Source organism: Panthera tigris, chromosome B2, assembly GCF_018350195.1.
Source record: "Panthera tigris isolate Pti1 chromosome B2, P.tigris_Pti1_mat1.1, whole genome shotgun sequence".
NCBI lineage: Eukaryota > Metazoa > Chordata > Mammalia > Carnivora > Felidae > Panthera > Panthera tigris.
Window position 1 is genome coordinate 124,267,513 of NC_056664.1, and position 17,957 is coordinate 124,285,469.

General features: G+C 41.5%; 1 long non-coding RNA gene across 1 annotated transcript in view; it reads right to left on the minus strand.

The window, feature by feature from the left end:
• Positions 1–628: 628 nt before the first annotated feature.
• Positions 629–17,957, minus strand: part of LOC122238756 — a 32,945-nt gene continuing 15,616 nt past the window's right edge. Inside the window, exon 3 of the long non-coding RNA XR_006217890.1 lies at positions 629–846. This is a non-coding gene — a long non-coding RNA (uncharacterized LOC122238756). The remainder of the gene's footprint in view (positions 847–17,957) is intronic.

Sequence of the window (17,957 nt, forward strand, 5' to 3'; positions counted from 1 at the left end):
GCTGCTGAGAGTTGGCGTGTCCCAGTGACAAAATGACACAGTCACCACAGTTGAATTGGTCTCCTGTTGAAACACAAAGCCTCTCTTTTCAATGCGTAGTTGAAACGTATTTTCATAGATCAAACACATTTCATAGAGTAATTTCATAGAATGAGACTTTGATATCAATATATTTGAAAGGCAAGCACAATAACGTTCTTCATTTTAGCAATGAAGGAAAAGTACAGAAACGGACTTGCTATATAAATTCTACATTTGTACCAAGAGAAGGCTGAACGCTGTCACGGCAAACTCTGTGAATGAAGGTTTCACAATAGTTCAAAAAAAGAAAAGCAATGAAGAAATGATTCACTACATAGCACACGCCTCACGCATAGGACACAAAGTTGTGCAGAACTCAAAACAACCCGCAAGGTATTCATCAACGCCACGTTCTTTGGCATTTGGGGAGAAGAAATTTAGTTTCAGAAAACAAAAAAATAACATTGTTGATTTAAACTTTTCTGGTTTGGTGGTTATGTTGGTGCCTCATTTTTGTTTGTGTTTTAGTGTTACAATAAACTTTAGAGGCAAGAGGTTTGCTTCAGTTTGTGTGTTGTTGTGACAGAGAACCTAAACTCAAACTCGCTTAAATAGGAAAGAAGATTTATTTATTCACATAGTGGAAAAGCCTTGGGGCTGTTTAGTGTCATGAGTGGCTTCATCCAGGAGCTCCAAAAATGTAATAAAAATTCAATTTCTCTTAGTTTCTTGGCTCAGCCTTCTGCTGTGTCAGCTTCATTCTTAAGATTCATGCGGCAGCCTCTGGCATCTCCAGGCTCGTGTCTTCCTTCTTGCTACGAGGTCCTGTGGGAAGAGACAAAGTAGGACCATACAACTGCAGTATTCACCTCGATGGAAGCAATCACTAGACTCAAGGCCACAGGCTCCTACGGCACAACCTAAAGCACACAGACAATTTTCAGTGGGAGGAGACGGTGGGGAAAGTTTTCCCAAAATGAGTCCTATTAAGAAAATAAGTGGTGGGGGCGCCTGGGTGGCTCAGTCGGTTAAGCGTCCGACTTCGGCTCAGGTCACGATCTCGCGGTCCGTGAGTTCGAGCCCCGCGTCGGGCTCTGTGCCGACGGCTCAGAGCCTGGAGCCTATTTCAGATTCTGTGTCTCCCTCTCTCTCTGACCCTCCCCCGTTCATGCTCTGTCTCTCTCTGTCTCAAAAATAAATAAACGTTAAAACAAAAAATTTAAAAAAAAAAGAAAAGAAGTGGTCGGGGGGCGCCTGGGTGGCTCAGTCAGTTAAGTGCCCGACTTCAGCTCAGGTCACGATCTCATGGTTCATGGGTTCCAGCCCCGTGTCAGGCTCTGTGCTGACAGCTCAGAGTCTGGAACCTGCTTCGGATTCTGTGTCTCCCTCTCTCTCTGCCCCTCCCCTGCTTAGGCTCTGTCTCTCTCTGTCTCTCAAAAATAAATATCAATAAACAAAATTTTTTAATTAAAAAAAGGGAAAAAAGACAATAAGTAGTGACTTTGGGTGGATAAGGAACATCAAGCATCTTCTATAACAGAAGTCAGCATACGTCCTACTGCTTATGTTTATACAGCCACTAGCAAAAAATGGTTTTCCCATTTTTAAATAGTTTGGGGGAGGAATTTTATTTTATTATTTTTTTTTAGTGTTTATTTAGTTTGAGAGAGAGAGAGTGTGTGTGTATGAGAGAAAGTCGGGGAGAGGCAGAGAGAGAGAGAATCCCAAGCAGGCTCTGTGCTGTCAGTCCAGAGCCTAATGCGGGGCTGGATCTCATGAAGTGTGAGATCATGACCTGAGCTGAAATCAAGAGTCAGACGCTCAACCAACCGAGCCACACAGGCACCCTGAGTGTGTGTGGGGGTGGGGGGGGGTGGGGGGGTGGGGGTGGAGGGTTAAAAAAAATAATAGTTCATGACATGTGAAAATTATAGGAAATTCAAATTTCAGTGTTTCCCAAATAAAATTTTATTGGAACTCAGCCACACTCATTAAGTTATATAGTGTCTCTGACTGCTTTCATGCCATAATAGTCACAACAGAGATGATACAGCCCACAAAGTCTAAAAAATGTACTGTTTGATCCTTCAAGAAAAACTTTGCCAACCCCTGCTCTATAGGTTTATATCTATTGTTTTAACACATTAGAAGGTAGCATTATTGTTAAAATTATTTAGCTCAAGAATCATGGTCTTCAGCAGCGTATGTACTTTGAATGTAGATCACACATTCACATTCGAGAACTTCAGTTTCAGCTATAGGATACTAAATATCAAAGATGTAACACTAAGCAGGATTTCAGTTAAATAAAAGAGAAATGGACATTGCCCAGAAAATGAGGATTCTAATAATGACAAGGAAATTTTGAAATGCTCCTGTGACATCACCTCCAGATGTTCATCCCATTGGACACAGGCAGTGCTATGTGGGAGAGTTGGAGGACATGAGGTGAGACACTTCTGTCCATAAGGGGGGAGAGGACGGATGCTTGACAGCCAAGCATTCAATTGTTTAGGACACATCAGTTACATGTCTCCCAAGTCCAGTCTCTTCAAAGCAAACCACCCTGTCCACAGCCCTGCCCATGATCTGGCTCCAAGCACATCACCGTGGGGTGCCCAATCCATAGCTCAATCAACGGCTCATCAATAGTAAAAGCCCTTGGAAGGGGACACCTGGGTGGCTCAGGCAGTTAAGCGTCCCACTCTTGATTCCAGTTCAGGTCACGAGCTCATGGCTCTCGAGATCGAACCCCACACTGTCTGCAAGGAGCCTGCTCAGGATTCTCTCTCTTTCCCTCTCTTTGCCCCTCCCTGTGCTCTCTCTCTCTCTCTCTCTCTCTCTCTCTCAATATATATAAATCAACTTCAAAAAAATCTTAAAAAAATAAAAGCTCTCAGAAATGAACAGGAGTATTAGCTTCCAATAGTTTCCACAACGAATTGCTACCAACTGGATGACAAACTGGAGGCCCAACTGGAGGACAAATTTTTTTAAAAAAATTAAAAAAAAGAAAACTATAAATTAATATGTATTTTTAATCATGCATACATATTTTTACATATAAACTGCAAATATCATCATTATCTAGCATACAAGGAACCTGTGCTAGGCATTATAAAGATATTAATAGAGGGACACCTGGGTGGCTCAGTTGGTTAAGCATCCAACTTTGGATTCCCACTCACATCATAATCTCATGGTTTGTGGGTTTGAGCCTCACGGCAGGCTCTGCACTGTTAGCTCAGAGACTGCTTGAGACTCTCTCTCTCTCTCTCTCTCTCTCTGCTCCTCCCCTGCTCATGCTCACTCTCTCTCTCTTTCAAAATAAATAAATAAACTTAAAAAATATATAGATAGATTCAGTTGCTTTTCTAAAGGAACTTAAGACAAATGAGAGTACGTGTTTCATAGCATACATATTAGTTTTGAAGCATTCTATAATATGTTATATTATAAATATATACATAATATACATAATATACATATACAAATATATACATATATACATATACATACATATATACATATACATAATATACATAGTATACAAAAATATACATATATACATACATATATATATGAAATAGCAATAAGCTAACCAATGGAAAACTCCAAAAACAGTACTACACCTATAGACACATGCACACATGTTGTGTACAGAATTTGGTATATGAAAAAAATGGTATTTTAAATCAGTGAGAAGAGGATAGATTACTGAATAATTGGTGATGAAATAACTAAGCATTTTTTAAAATTTCATTTATTTTACTGAATAATTGATGAAATAACTAAGCATTTTTAAAAATTTCATTTATTTTGAGAGAGAGAGAGATGGAGGGGGGTAGGGGCAGAGAGAGAGGGAGAGAGGATCCCAAGTAGGCTGTCAGTGCAGAGCCCAACGTGGGGATTGAACTCACAACTCATGAGATCTGACCTGAGCTGAAATCAAGAGTCAGGTGCTTAACTGACTGAGCCACCCAGGCCCCCCTAAATAACTAAGCATTTTTTTAAAGTTAGGTTCTTATCTCATAACTTGTACCTAAATAGGTTCCAGGTAGATGAAATATTTGACTAAAAAAAGAAATCATATAAATATAGGGGAAGAAAATATAAAATGATATATTTATATAATCATGAGGTGGAGAAAGACTTTCTCAACATTACACCGAAGACAGCAATCACAAGATTTTGAGAGATTTGACTGCTATAGTGAACACCGCAGAAGGTGGTCCCTCCAGAACAGACTCCAAGTGTTGTCCGTAGGACAACAACCCTGCCCTATACCAAATCCACAGAGCTGCATTCTCGTTGTATCTACATCAGAACCACATGACCCGGCTCCACTGGCTCAAATGTATCACAGCAGCAGCAGATACCTGGCCCAAGTTGAACCAATAAAATGTACTTTCAAGGAATTTGGACTTGGGACAAAGAGCTTCTGGTTCAGTCTGATTGCTATATTGAATAGGGAACATGCAAACATAAAAGACACGGATGGTCATTTTCTACCCACCCTGAAGTTAAAAAAAAAAAAAAAAAAAAAAAAAAAGCTGTACCGTCAGGACCTGGAAATGAAGCAGAATACAGAGAAAAGCAGATATGGAGAGGGGATTTCTAACAGTGAGCTTCAGACACTTTCTGATACCTGGCTACATTGTTACCTTTGGGTCCGCTGAGCTATATCAACATATGCATTGGGTGGGAGGTACAAGCTTCCAGCTGAGGAATGAATCAGTCACAAGGATGAAAGGCGCAGCGTAGGGAGGCACCTGGCTGACTCAGTTGTGGAGCATGTGACTTTTGATCTCGGGGTTGTGAGTTCAAGACCCCTGTTGGGTGTAGAGATTACTTAAAAACAAACAAACAAACAAACAAACAAAAAAACCTGGGGTGCCTGGGTGGCTCAGTCGGTTAAACATCTGGCTCTTGATTTGGGCTCAGGTCATGATCTTGTGGTTCGTGGGTTTGAGCCCCGCCTCGGGCTCGGTGCTGACAGCCCGGAGCCTGCTTCGGATTCTGTGTCTCCCTCTCTCTCCACCCCTCCCCCATTTGCGCTCTGTCTCTCTGTCTCTCTCTCAAAGATAAATCAACATTAAAAATATTTTTTAATAAAAAATTGTAAAAAAATTAAAGGCTTTTAAAAGTAAGGTACAGCCATTGTGCTGTATGGTGACAGAAGGTAGCTGCACTTGTGGTGGGCACCACACAACATACAGACTTGTTGAATCACCGTTGTGCACCTGAAATTAATAAGAGTGCGTGTCAACTATACTCCAGTTGGAAAAAAAAAAAAAAAAAAGCTAACAGGAACCTTTTGTGTACCTCTCCCTTTCTTACATCTGAGTGGGATGCAAATGATTCCACACAAGCCTTGGCTCTTTTTCTCTCTCGGCACCTCGCCTGAAGAGCGGGCCGCGCAGTCTTGTTTCCCACCCGCGGCGTCTCTGGCACGGTGGCGTAGGACCGTGGGAGCCCACGGCACCGACACACTGCACGCAGAGGTGCACACGCAGCAGTGGGGGAAGTGCTTCTCATCTGTTCCTTCCACACAGGTCTGCCGAAGGTCTCAGTAGGAATGAGCACTAATCTGTTTTTATTATTATTAAAAAAATTTTTTTTAACATTTATTTATTTTTGAGAGACAGAACATGAGTGAAGGAGGGGCAGAGAGAGAGGGAGACACAGAATCCGAAGCAGGCTCCGGCCTCCGAGCTGTCAGCATGGAGCCCGACACGGGGCTCGAACTCACAAACCATGGGATCATGACCTGAGCTGAAGTCAGATGCTTAACTGATGGAGCCACCCAGGTGGCCCAGCACTAATCTCTTAATGATGCAGTCTAGTGTTACATTTCCCTCCTTCCCTAGTTCACTTTCCTTGGTTTCTCATTTCTACTTCCTGGAATCACATCCCAAAGACACTACCACCATGTAACCCGAGACCAGGTTCTGCTTTTGGGGAAACCCAGAATAAGCAAGTTGATATCAGAAGTGGCCAGAGAAAGAAAACCCTCGGGACAGGATTCTAAACCTGGATCACCCACTGGTCATGCAGCAAAAAGAAACCCATTGTTGGTAGTGTGTAAGATGCCTATAATCTCTGATGACAATGGTTTCACGAATTGCAATCATCTATGTTGGATTGGACTATGATGAAAGTGGAAGGCAAAGCATGGGTTATGTGGTAATTTGGCAGCCGTGTAGACGGCAATGGTGATTATAAGAATTATAGAATGGTTTGGCATTTGTTCGCTGTTTTTCAAGTCTTGATAAAAGAAAACATACTCATGTCATCCAACTACCAACTCGAAGCCTACCATAAAAATACAAAGTCCTCCATGGCAGTGTCCTTTTGACAACTGGTACTGGATCCCCTGGATCTCTATATGGAAAAAGTGAACGTTGAGCTCTATTTCATACTATACCCTAAAATTAATTCTAGACAGGTATCATGGACTTAAATGTAAATAGTAAAATGATAAAGCTTCTAGGAAGACAACACAGGAGAGCATATTCATGACCTTAGGGTTAAACAGAACATAAAGAGCACTAACTATAAGAAAAGATTGATAAATGGACTGCATTAAAGTTAAGAAATTCTGTTCGCTGAAAGACACCATTAAGAGAGTTAGAAGGCAAGGTGTCTGGCTGGCTCAGTCAGAAGAAACATGCAACTTTTGATCTCAGGATCACGAGTTCAGGCCCCATATTGGGTGTAGAGATTTTTTTTTTTTTTTAAAGAGGGTTAAAAGACAAACCAAGGACTTGGAGCATGTATTCAACAAAGTACTTAGATCCAAAATATATATTCTTACAAATCAATAAGAAGAAAAGTAGCTTATATGGCCAGATATTTTTTTTTTTTTAACATTTATTTATTTTTGAGACAGAGAGAGACAGAGCATGAACGGGGGAGGGTCAGAGAGAGGGAGACACAGAATCTGAAACAGGCTCCAGGCTCTGAGCTGTCAGCACAGAGCCCGACACGGGGCTCGAACTCACGGACCGCGAGATCATGACCTAAGCCGGACGCTTAACAGACTGGGCCACCTAGGTGCCCCATATGGTCAGATATTTAAAAACTGCCCCCAAAACTCACAAAGAGGATAAACAAATGGCAAAATGCATATGACAAGATGATTAATGTCATTGCTCATCAAGGAAAACACACATTATAACTTCAAGTTGATAGTACCACACTCCCACAAGAATGACTTAAATGAAAAGGACTGTTAATGAGAAGTGAGTAAGCGGTGAGGATATGGAGCCCCTAGAATCTTATACGTTGCTGGTAGGGGCATTTAAATCAGTACAACCACTTCGGAAAACTGATTGACAGTGTTAGAGTTTTATGTACGTACGGCCAATAACTGGAGAATTCTACTCCAGTAGAACTGGAACTGGAAAAATTCTACTCCCAAAAGAAAGGAGGGTCTACATGCACCAAAAGCCATATATAAGAATGTGCATAGCAGTTTTACCGTGATAGCACAAACTGGAAGTCACCCAAATGTCCATCAGCAGGAGAGTGGATAAATGAATTGTGGTACACTGTGGAATGCTCAACAGCAATGAACATGAACTAATGCTTCATACAACACATGAGTGCATCTCACAGATGCAATGATGAGCAAAAGTACAAACCACAGATTCTTTCATGTGAAGTTAAAGTATAGGAAAAATGCATTTATGATAAATGAGGTCAAACATTGATATCTTTGAGGGGAAATTGTTGATTGGGAGAGGGTCATGAAGGAGCCTTCTGGAGTGCTGGAAATCTAGAGTATCTTGACTGGGTAACACTCGCAAGGGTATACATAAATGTAAACATACATCAAGCACTATGTTTAATATGAGTACAGTTTGCTGTATGTAAATTCTAGCTTGATAAAAAGTAAATAAAAAGAAAAAAGGGTAAAAATGAAAATGAAAAATGAAATATCCCTCATTTCCCATGTCTGTAGGGCAACATATGCCAAAAAAAAAAATATATATCAGACTCAAGATTTCATTGTAATGGTAGCAAAACCGCAAAGGAGAGTGAATGCATGGTCTCAAAAAGTCCTCTATGCCAAAGTCAAGGCTGTGGTAGGAAAAGTTGTATCCTGACATCTGAGACAGTGACATTTGGGTGGATAAGTTGAAATATCTTAAATCCCCAGATTCCCATCAATCTTTTGCCAGGAGAAGCAACCCCTTCCCCCTTGCTAGAGAGAAAAATTTCACAATGGCTGGAAGCTTTGCAAAAACCTTACCTGAGTCAGGCGTCTTGCAAGACAATGCTTTTTTTTTTTTTTTTCTGTGTAAGATCTGCCACCACATCCTTCATTGCCTCAGGAATAACAAGTGTCTACTGGGAAAATACATTTCCTACTCTAGGAGGAAATAGCTTATACAATCAAAACAATTACAGGACCAGAATAATAAGTACTGGCAAGAACTGGAAGAACATGTGTGGGAGTGTATTTTGAGAATGTTCAATCAGGGTGGTGGTAAGGGGAAAGAAAATAAATCTGCATAGTGGGGAACTTGTTGACATTAACGCACTCTCCTGTGACGTGGGGTTATGCCTCCTGGAAAGGAAGTCTTAAGTCATCTTGAAATGCTGCTCAGATGGGCTCCTGAAGGTTGGCCATGCAGATTTCTTACTGTATAGGAGGTTGAGATGGCAGAATGGTAAGGAAGGGGTCTCAAGGCTCGGAGAGGTAAAAATGTTAAAATAGATTAATTACACTTACTACATTTGATCAGAGAACCCTCTATCTGACTATATTCCCCAGAAAGCCCTAGAGAACACGGACTTCAATAAGGGAATAAGAAATGCACCAAGAAGTTTGCATTGGGTTATTTGAGAAACTCAATGACACATCTCCTCTATATGTTGAAGAGAAGTCTGCCTTACAACCAGCCTTCAAAAGAGGTGATAGAATTCTAGAATGACAGAGTGACATTCTAGAATTCTAGAATGACAGAAAACAGAGCCAGTATGGACATAACTACCATAATAGTAGGCTGGAGTGACAATCAGAGTACCTCTACCCACAGAAATCCATGCAAATGGTTAATAGATTACGATGTTCCTAGAATCAAGACAGATATCCAGTCAAGGTATTACTTATTTGCCTTATAAAACAGCAACAACAAATACAACAACAACAACAACAACAACAACAACAACAAACAGCTGCTAAGATTGATGTCAGCTACAAAATGGAAAAATATTGTGGTCTCTCATTCAGTTTTAAACCAGCTCATAGACCAGAGCCTATGATTAAAGGGGAGTATGGGTCTCTTTGAGGAAGGAGTTTATAATACCTCCTCAAGTATGCATAATAAACATCCCCCAATCGTGTAGCCATTTACTATAGAAAATGAACACTAGAGAAAGGAATCTTCCCAGACTTTTTGAAAACTGTTACATAATAGGCTCTGAACTGTCACTGGAACAATCAAAGCCAAAATGCCATCATGGACCAGTGGGTAGAGTAAGGACTTATGGATGTCAAGTGATGAAGGCAGAAGTCCATGTTACTATGAGGCTAAAAATATCTTGAAGATATAAAATAACTTCCCTAATGTGAAATCTGAATGAACATACTTACCATTTGGTAGAATTTTCACACTCCCTGACCGACCATGTAAAAGTTATTGCAGGGTCGGTAGGGGGCAGGAGGGGCACCTGGGTGGCTCAGTTGGTTCAATGTCCAACTCTTGATTTTAGCTCAGGTCTTGATCTCAGGGTCATGAGTTCAAGGCTGGCATTGGGCCCCACATTAGGCATGAAGCCTACTTAAAAAAACGGGGGGGGGGGGGCGGTATGAAGAAATCCTTGAAAATGACCCCCTCCATCCCTAATCAACATGCCAAGACAGTAAATCGAACATATCCCAAGAGAAACTTCAGGAATTCACACAACTTGCAAATATTTAAAGGAGGCTGAGGTGTTGGTTTCCATCATATTCCTGTTTTACTTGTATGACCTCTGCAAAAACCAGATGGATGATGTGGCTTAACGGTGGTGTATTAACCTTAACCGCTTGGTAGCTCCAACTGCAGCTGATGGGCCGGATAGAACATCTTTAACACAAAAGACCAGTACAAGCTCTGGTATGTGGTATGCAAACAGCTCTGGATCTTAAAAACACGTTCTTTTCAATACCCAAGGGTAAAGAAGATGAAAAACAGTTTTACCTTGGACAGAAGTACATTTTATTGTGTTGACTCAGGTCTCTCTAAACTCTTCTGGCTTCTTCACAATATTGTCTGCAAAATTCCTGATCATCTTGACATTCTCCAGAAAAGCAAGCTGGTCCACGATGGCATCGTAAGTAGGCTTGGTGAACAGGAAGTGGCAAGTACTCTGGGTGGCCTAGTATGACCTCTGCATGCCAGAGGGAGGGGGATAAACACTACACACGACTCACAGGCCTGCTACTTCAGTGAAACCTTTAGAGATCCAGCAGTGTGGGATGTCACAGGCCACCTAAGGAATAGGACAAACTTGTACCTTGCACCACAAGCACTAGGAGGCACAGACAGGGCTTGGTGGGGCCTTCAGATTCTAAAGGCAGCATTTACTGAATTTGGGGCTATCGTGCCAACCTATTATTGAGCAGTTCAGAGGGCTGCTGGCTTCAAGTGGGGCCTCTAGGGAAGAGAAAATGTTTTAGCCGTTTTAGGTCACTAGGCTAACGGAGAATCAATTGTATTAGAAGTATCCTTGATGTGTAAGGATTTAAAGATACTAAGAATCACTGGTAAACCTCAATAGAAGAGTGGCAACCCAGACCCTAGGTTTATGGTGGAGAGTGATGCTTTGGTGGCAGAGAACTAGTTGCCATTGGAAAAGTGGCTCCTCGTGTGCCAGTAGGCCTCAGTACAGACTGAGCTCCTGACGTGGGACGTCAAGTGACTATGTAACCAGCGCAAGCCATCATGAATTCGTGATGATAAGATCCATCAGACAGTTAAGTTCAGACTGGTGTAGCAGTAGCCTGTCATAAAAGGTAAATGGTACACACAGGATGGAGGTTCAGCATGTCCCCAGGGTTTGTGTAAGTTACATAAACAGGTGGCCCAAGCTCCCCTATCTCCTACTTCTATTGCACTGGTGCCTCATTTCGTACCTCTGACCAACTGATGGGGGAAGATAAAACTCAGGCTTGGTTGTCAGACAGGTTCACTCAATATGTTGAGGGAGAGCCAAGAACGCACTGCTTGATACACACAACTCCATACAAAGACATACAGAGACAGACTTAGATGTGCCAATAAAGTCTAGCATTTTCTTTGATCATGGATGTGGACAGCAAACCACTGACGGACAATATCTGTGACACGGGGATAAATACAACTCATAAATATTTTCACGTTACATTATTATTTATGGCTATTACTACGTTGAAATTGGCAGTTATTAGTTATTACATATTTAATCAATAAAGAAACACAATTACTATATATTACTCTACGTAATTTCTTTCATAATCCCTTGTATTTTATCTTACGCATTTAAAAACACTATTTTGAGGAGTCCACTGGCTTCACCACGTGCTACAGAGGTTATAGCACAGAAATAACCGAGAATCAGGTCCAGAAGAAACTCATCTAGCAGTGACTATGGGCGTATGTAGGGATAATCATGCCAACATTGTCCATCACACAGGGGAGCTGTATGTCCGTTGTTAGAATGGATAAGTTAAATGCTGTAGCTTTATACTACAGATACATATACTAAAACATGAATTCATCTTAAAATCATAGCATTGAGTGAAGAATAGCAAAATCTATGTGGTCTAATTTAAAACAGTGGCACACATGAAACGATACTACATAAACTTCCATTTCTATGTATTTGAAGAACATATACGTACTCAAGAACCTGTATTACAGACGTCACACTGTAGAGTAGGAGCCTAGGGCCAAGGGTAGGTATAGGACAAGAGGGCTGCAGAAGGAGGGTGGAAAATGGAAAAAATTAGCTACCGCATGAGAGGAGCCTTATGTGAAGCAGTAAGAAAGGCGAGTCATGAACCGAGAAGTATGCATAGTTCATCCTGCTGATTCAAGTTCAAACAAATAAACCAAAAGACCCACCATGGGGTAGGATTGGAGTGAGGATGAAAGGGGAGAAGAAAATGGGTGACAGTCATAATAGAGGAGGGCACTTGTTGGGATGAGCACTGGGTGTTGTAAGTGATGAATCAAGAGAATCTACTCCCAAAGCCAAGAGCACACTATATATTCTGTATGTTAGCTACCTTGACAATAAATTATATTAAAAAAAAAAAAAAAAGACCCACCATGAACAATATGTAAAGGCAAATGAAAGGCTAGGGAAAGTAATCACATAAAAAATAAGGCGAAGAGTTAATTTCTTTAATGCAGATGCTGTTATCAATCAAGGAAAATAAACAGATTCTTAAAATATGGACAAAAAAATTAAAGCAGACAATTCACAAAAGAGGACACACATATACAACAAGGAAATGTTTAAAGTCACAAATAATACAAGGTAAAATACCCAGTGTTGTCAAGGGAGGGGAAAATCTAACCCTCTCAAGCACTGCTAGACAGGAAGGGAAAAGTGGTACAGATGTTCTGGAGGGAAATCTGGCCTCTATTAAAATGCCATGAAAATCTGCTCTAAAAACCTGCAAATCCTTGGCACAACATTTTCACATGCAGAAATGTATCTTAAGGAAATAACCAAAGCCCATGAAACTTAGTTACAGAAACTTAGTTACAAAGTATTTACTGTAGCATTGTTTCTCACAACTGAAATGAGAATAAGGTGATTCGATCCTGGCAAAGTGAACTGTAATATATTCATATTATAGAATAAGATCATGTCACTGAAATAGTATCAATTAAGATAGGAATGTGTTTAGGGACACCTGGGTAGCTCAGTCGGTTAAGCGTCCGACCTCGGCTCAGGTCATGATCTCACAGCTCGTGTGTTCGAGCCCCTCGTCAGGCTCTGTGCTGACAGCTCAGAGCCTAGAGCCTGCTTCGGATTCTGTGTCTCCCTCTCTCTCTGCCCCTCCCCTGCTCACGCTCTGTCTCTGTCTCAAAAATAAACATTAGGAAAAAAAATGTTTTTTTAAAGATGGGAATGTGTTTAAAATACAGTGAAGTGGAAAGACATACACTTTGTGTAATATGAATAAATTTGTGATTTAACATTTATACAGTATTTTGAATCATAAAAGATTCACATTCATTAAAAGGATTTGGAAAAGAAAGGTCAAGAAGACAGTCATAGAGGAGGGCACTTGTTGGGATGAGCACTGGGTGTTGTAAGTGATGAATCAAGAGAATCTACTCCCAAAGCCAAGAGCACACTATATACTCTGTATGTTAGCTACCTTGACAATAAATTATATGTCATAGAGGAGGGCACCCAAAGTTTCACCAAACAGATATATTCACTGTTTATACTTTAATGTACGTTATATGGATGATAATCTAATGTAAACAAATGGAATAAAAATATGTTCTTTGGGAACCCAATGTCAAATTTAATTTCTCATCCAACTGTTCACAAATGAGTAAATCCAGTATGTACTATTTACCTTTATGATGGATTACTGCTACATCCACCAGAACTTTGACAAAACTAGTAACACAGAAAAGCTGAGATGCAAATTAGGTAAAAATTTCCAAATACTGATTACAAAATAAATGATTGAAAAGAGTAGGAAAATTGAATGGAATAAGACCCATGTATAGTTAACATTTATTTATGTGTTTGCTTATATTTTTAAATGTTTATTTTTGAGAGCGAGGGAAAGGGAGGGGCAGTGAGAGAGGGGGTACAGACAGAGGACCCAAAGCAAGCCCCACGCTGCCAGCAGAGAGCCCAAGGCAGGGCTCGAACCCATGAACCATGAGATCATGACCTGAGCCACCAACTGAGCCCCCCAGGTGCCCCAACATTTCTTTTTATCTAACCATCTCAGACCGTCGAGTATGAAGAAATTCATGATAAACCACTAAGAGGACACAAGTTAACATTCAAAGCTTGGGTTCTGGAGACTGGATGCATAGGCTTGAATCACTGTTCCAGCACTTACAAGCTCTAGGTCATTGGGCAACCTAATGGCTCTGACCCTCGGTTTCCTCAGAATGGGGATGATAATAGGCCCTACTTTGGGGGCTGTAGGGTGAAACGAGATAATATATGTAAAGCATTTAGAACTGTTCCTGGTTCTTAAGGAGCACACTGTAAACGTTAAGTACTGGCTTTGCAAACATCAGTCAAGCAATGGAACCACGGTTTAAAATAGCTATCTGAAACCGTCTCCATCGTGTGTATTGAAAATGTAATTCAGTATGAAGCTGCACACACATTACATTCCTTTCCTTCAAGTTAGCTCAGGAGAACTTTTTTTTTTTAAGTGGGCGGTTGAGAGAGAGAAAAAGAAAGAGAGAGAGAGAGAGAGAGAGAGAGAGAGAGAATCTTAAGCAGCTTAAGCAGGCTCCGATCTCAATGCAGAGCCTGGAGCCTGGCATGGGGCTCAATCCCACAACCCTGGGATCGTGACTTAAGCCGACATCAAGAGTCAACACTCAACTGACTGAGCCACCCAGGCGCCCCAGGAGAGCTTTTTAATACCAGTATAAATACTCACGGCCACCATCAGAACTGTTAAAGTGGAAAATGACTGCCTTGCCGCATAGAGGCTGTGTGTGTATATGACATCTCAAAGTCAGTATACAGTCTCTAGGTGGATTAACTCTCCCGGTCCTTTCCGGATTCTTAGAATTGGGATTATGACACTTTCTATGCCCAATATACATTTTGATGTTGGCCTACAAAGATATTTAAGGCTCGATACTCATCTTCTCAGAACTTAAATCACTTAAGAGGATGATGTCAAAATACTTAAGAAAAAAATAACTAAGCAGTCTTACTATCTTAATTTTCTATTATTGCTGTAACAAATTACCACAAATTTAGTGGCTTCCACAAATGTATTCTCTCACAGTTTGGGAGGTCAGAAATCTGAAATGAATCCCACGGGGCTAAAATCAAGGTGTCAGCAGTTCTGCGTTCATCCTGAAGGCTCTCATGGGAGTATTTGTATTCTTCCTTCCAGCTTCTAACGCCACCCACATGCCTCAGCTCATGACGCCCTTCAAAGCCATCAATGTCAGGCTGAGTCCTTTCCATGCTTCATCTTGTTGGTTCTTTTCTCTGCCTCCCTCTTCCAGGCTTAAGGACTCTTAAAATCACAGTGGGCACACCTGGACAATCTAGGATAATCTCCCTGCCTTAACATCAACTGATTAGCAGATTTAATTCTACCTGCAATCTTAACTCCTCTTTACCATATAACCTAACATATTCATAGGTTCCAAGGATTAGGACGTGGACATCTTTGGGGATTGGCGGGAAGATTACTCTGTATACTGCTCCTAGTAAATGATAATGACCTAATGAGGTAAAGAAATGGTACCTAACAAGAGTTTGGTGGAGTTTAATGTCACTGCAGCTGGGGATGGTCACGGAAAGCTTAAAGGAAAAGGTAGATTTCTTCTGGTCCTAAATGCATAGTTTTGAAAGTGGAGGGGTGGGGTTCCGGGTCAGAGAAGGAAGAAGAACAAGGTCTGGAAAATGTAAGAAGTGAAGTGGAACCAGGGGACAGGGTTGCTAGGCTAAAGCAAAGGTTCACAGAAGGGGAGAATGAATGGGAACCAGAAGGAGAAAGGCTGAGGAGTTTCAGAGTCATCCTTTCCCAAAAATAACTGACCCCAGAGTGCTTTTTATAATTATAATGTATTCATAGATGACCATCAAAAGTTAAAAGCTTTTTAATGTAACAACATCTTGATTAAACACCGTTAGAAAACAGGAGATACAGTGCCTGCCTGAACTAAAGTAGGCAGCCCAAACTGTCCCCTCAGATGAACGGCAAGAAATGATCAAATGTGGATATTCCTCATTTTTAAGACTCATCCATAAAAAAAATCAAAACCTTTTATGAAGAACAAATGATATCTACTATTAAATATCTCTCGGGGCGCCTGGGTGGCGCAGTCGGTTAAGCGTCCGACTTCAGCCAGGTCACGATCTCGCGGTCCGTGAGTTCGAGCCCCGCATCGGGCTCTGGGCTGATGGCTCGGAGCCTGGAGCCTGTTTCAGATTCTGTGTCTCCCTCTCTCTCTGCCACTCCCCCGTTCATGCTCTGTCTCTCTCCGTCCCAAAAATAAATAAAAAACGTTGAAAAAAAATTTAAATATCTCTCATATTTTTATTATACAAAATAACACGCACAAATATTAAATGGGAAAGGGTTTTTTTTTCCCCGTAATGTGGCCACTCGATGTTGAGGGTCACGCTGAAGGTCAGGTCCTCGTATCAGTTGCGTTAAGTCTACTCCTTCAGGTTGTCCTCACAAAACAAAGCTGCATTTCATGAGGTGCATCAGAGAAAAGGGAATATTGCACATATTGTGATAACCAAGCACTTTTTAAAACAGCTGTAACAAAAATAACTGTATGTTTTCTTTTTTTTTTAATTTTTTTAATGTTTATTTTTGAGAGAGAGAGAGAGACAGAGTGTGAGCGAGCAAGGGGCAGAGAGAGGGAGACACAGAATCTGAAGCAGGCTCCAGGCTCTGTGCTAACAGCTCAGAGCTGACAGCTCTGTGTCATCATGACCTGAGATCATGACCTGAGCTGTGAGATCATGACCCGAGCTGAAGCCAGATGCTTAACTGACTGAGCCACCCAGGCGCCCCTATAACTGTATGTTCTCAAAAGTTCACTTCTACACTGTTAATTTTAGTTTTTTTTATTTCTTAAAAATGTAGGGGTGCCTGGGTGGCTCAGTCCGTTGAGCGTCCGACTCCGGCTCAGGTCGTGATCTCGCGGTTCATGAGTTCGAGCCCCGCATCGGGGTCTGTGCCGACAGCTCAGAGCCTGGAGCCCGCTTCAGATTCTGTGTCTCCCTCTCTCTCTGACCGCCTCCCGTTCTGTCTCTGTCTCAAAAAAATAAGTAAATGTTAAAAAAAAAATTTTTAAAGATTTTAAAAATGTATTGTGTACACTGGTAAAAACCCAAGTCTCTAACTGTACAAAGGGTGGAGAGTGAAAAGCCAGTTCCCCCACCCTTGAGCCACAAAACCCAGTTCATCTCCCCAGAGACAACCACCTGTCGTTATCTCGTGTCCTTGTAGACAGTACCTTTACACCCAAATGGCAGCATGTTCCAGAAACACTGCTCTGGACCTTGTTTTTGTCATTCACTTCCCAGCTTTTTAAAAACTGCTGGTGCCACTGTTCAGCTTCACCTTGAAGTAGTCAGAGATTTGCTTTTGGATTCAGAAAGTGTGAGGGGCGCCTGGGTGGCTCAGTCGGTTAAGCGTCCGACTTCGGCTCAGGTCATGATCTCGCGGTCCGTGAGTTCGAGCCCCGCGTCGGGCTCTGTGCTGATGGCTCAGAGCCTGGCGCCTGTTTCAGATTCTGTGTCTCCCTCTCTCTCTCTGACCCTCCCCCGTTCATGCTCTGTCTCTCTGTCTCAAAAATAAATAAACGTTAAAAAAAAAAAAAAAGAAAAAAGAAAGTGTGAAAAACCCAAGACGGCTTTTTTCTCTCTTTCCTAATTGGCCTCTTTCAGCCTCAGGTTCATGGGGAATGAGTGTAGTCAGAAAAGTTTAATTTATAATGGAAATGGAATAACGTAATAAATCCATGTGGCAGATGAAAGAGGAAACCACCCTACTACCACTAACAAATCAGAAAGAAACTAGTGATCAGGAGGTAATGACATCTGAAGCTCTTGCCCAGATAATAAAGAGAATGGCGAAGATTCCACATCGAAGGAGGTGCCTGAAAGGAGTAGAGGAACCAGGTTAGAATGGGGATAAGTGAGAAGGGAAGACCTTCTTGTAAGGGCCTAAGACTGACTTTGCCTTCCTTTTCAGAATC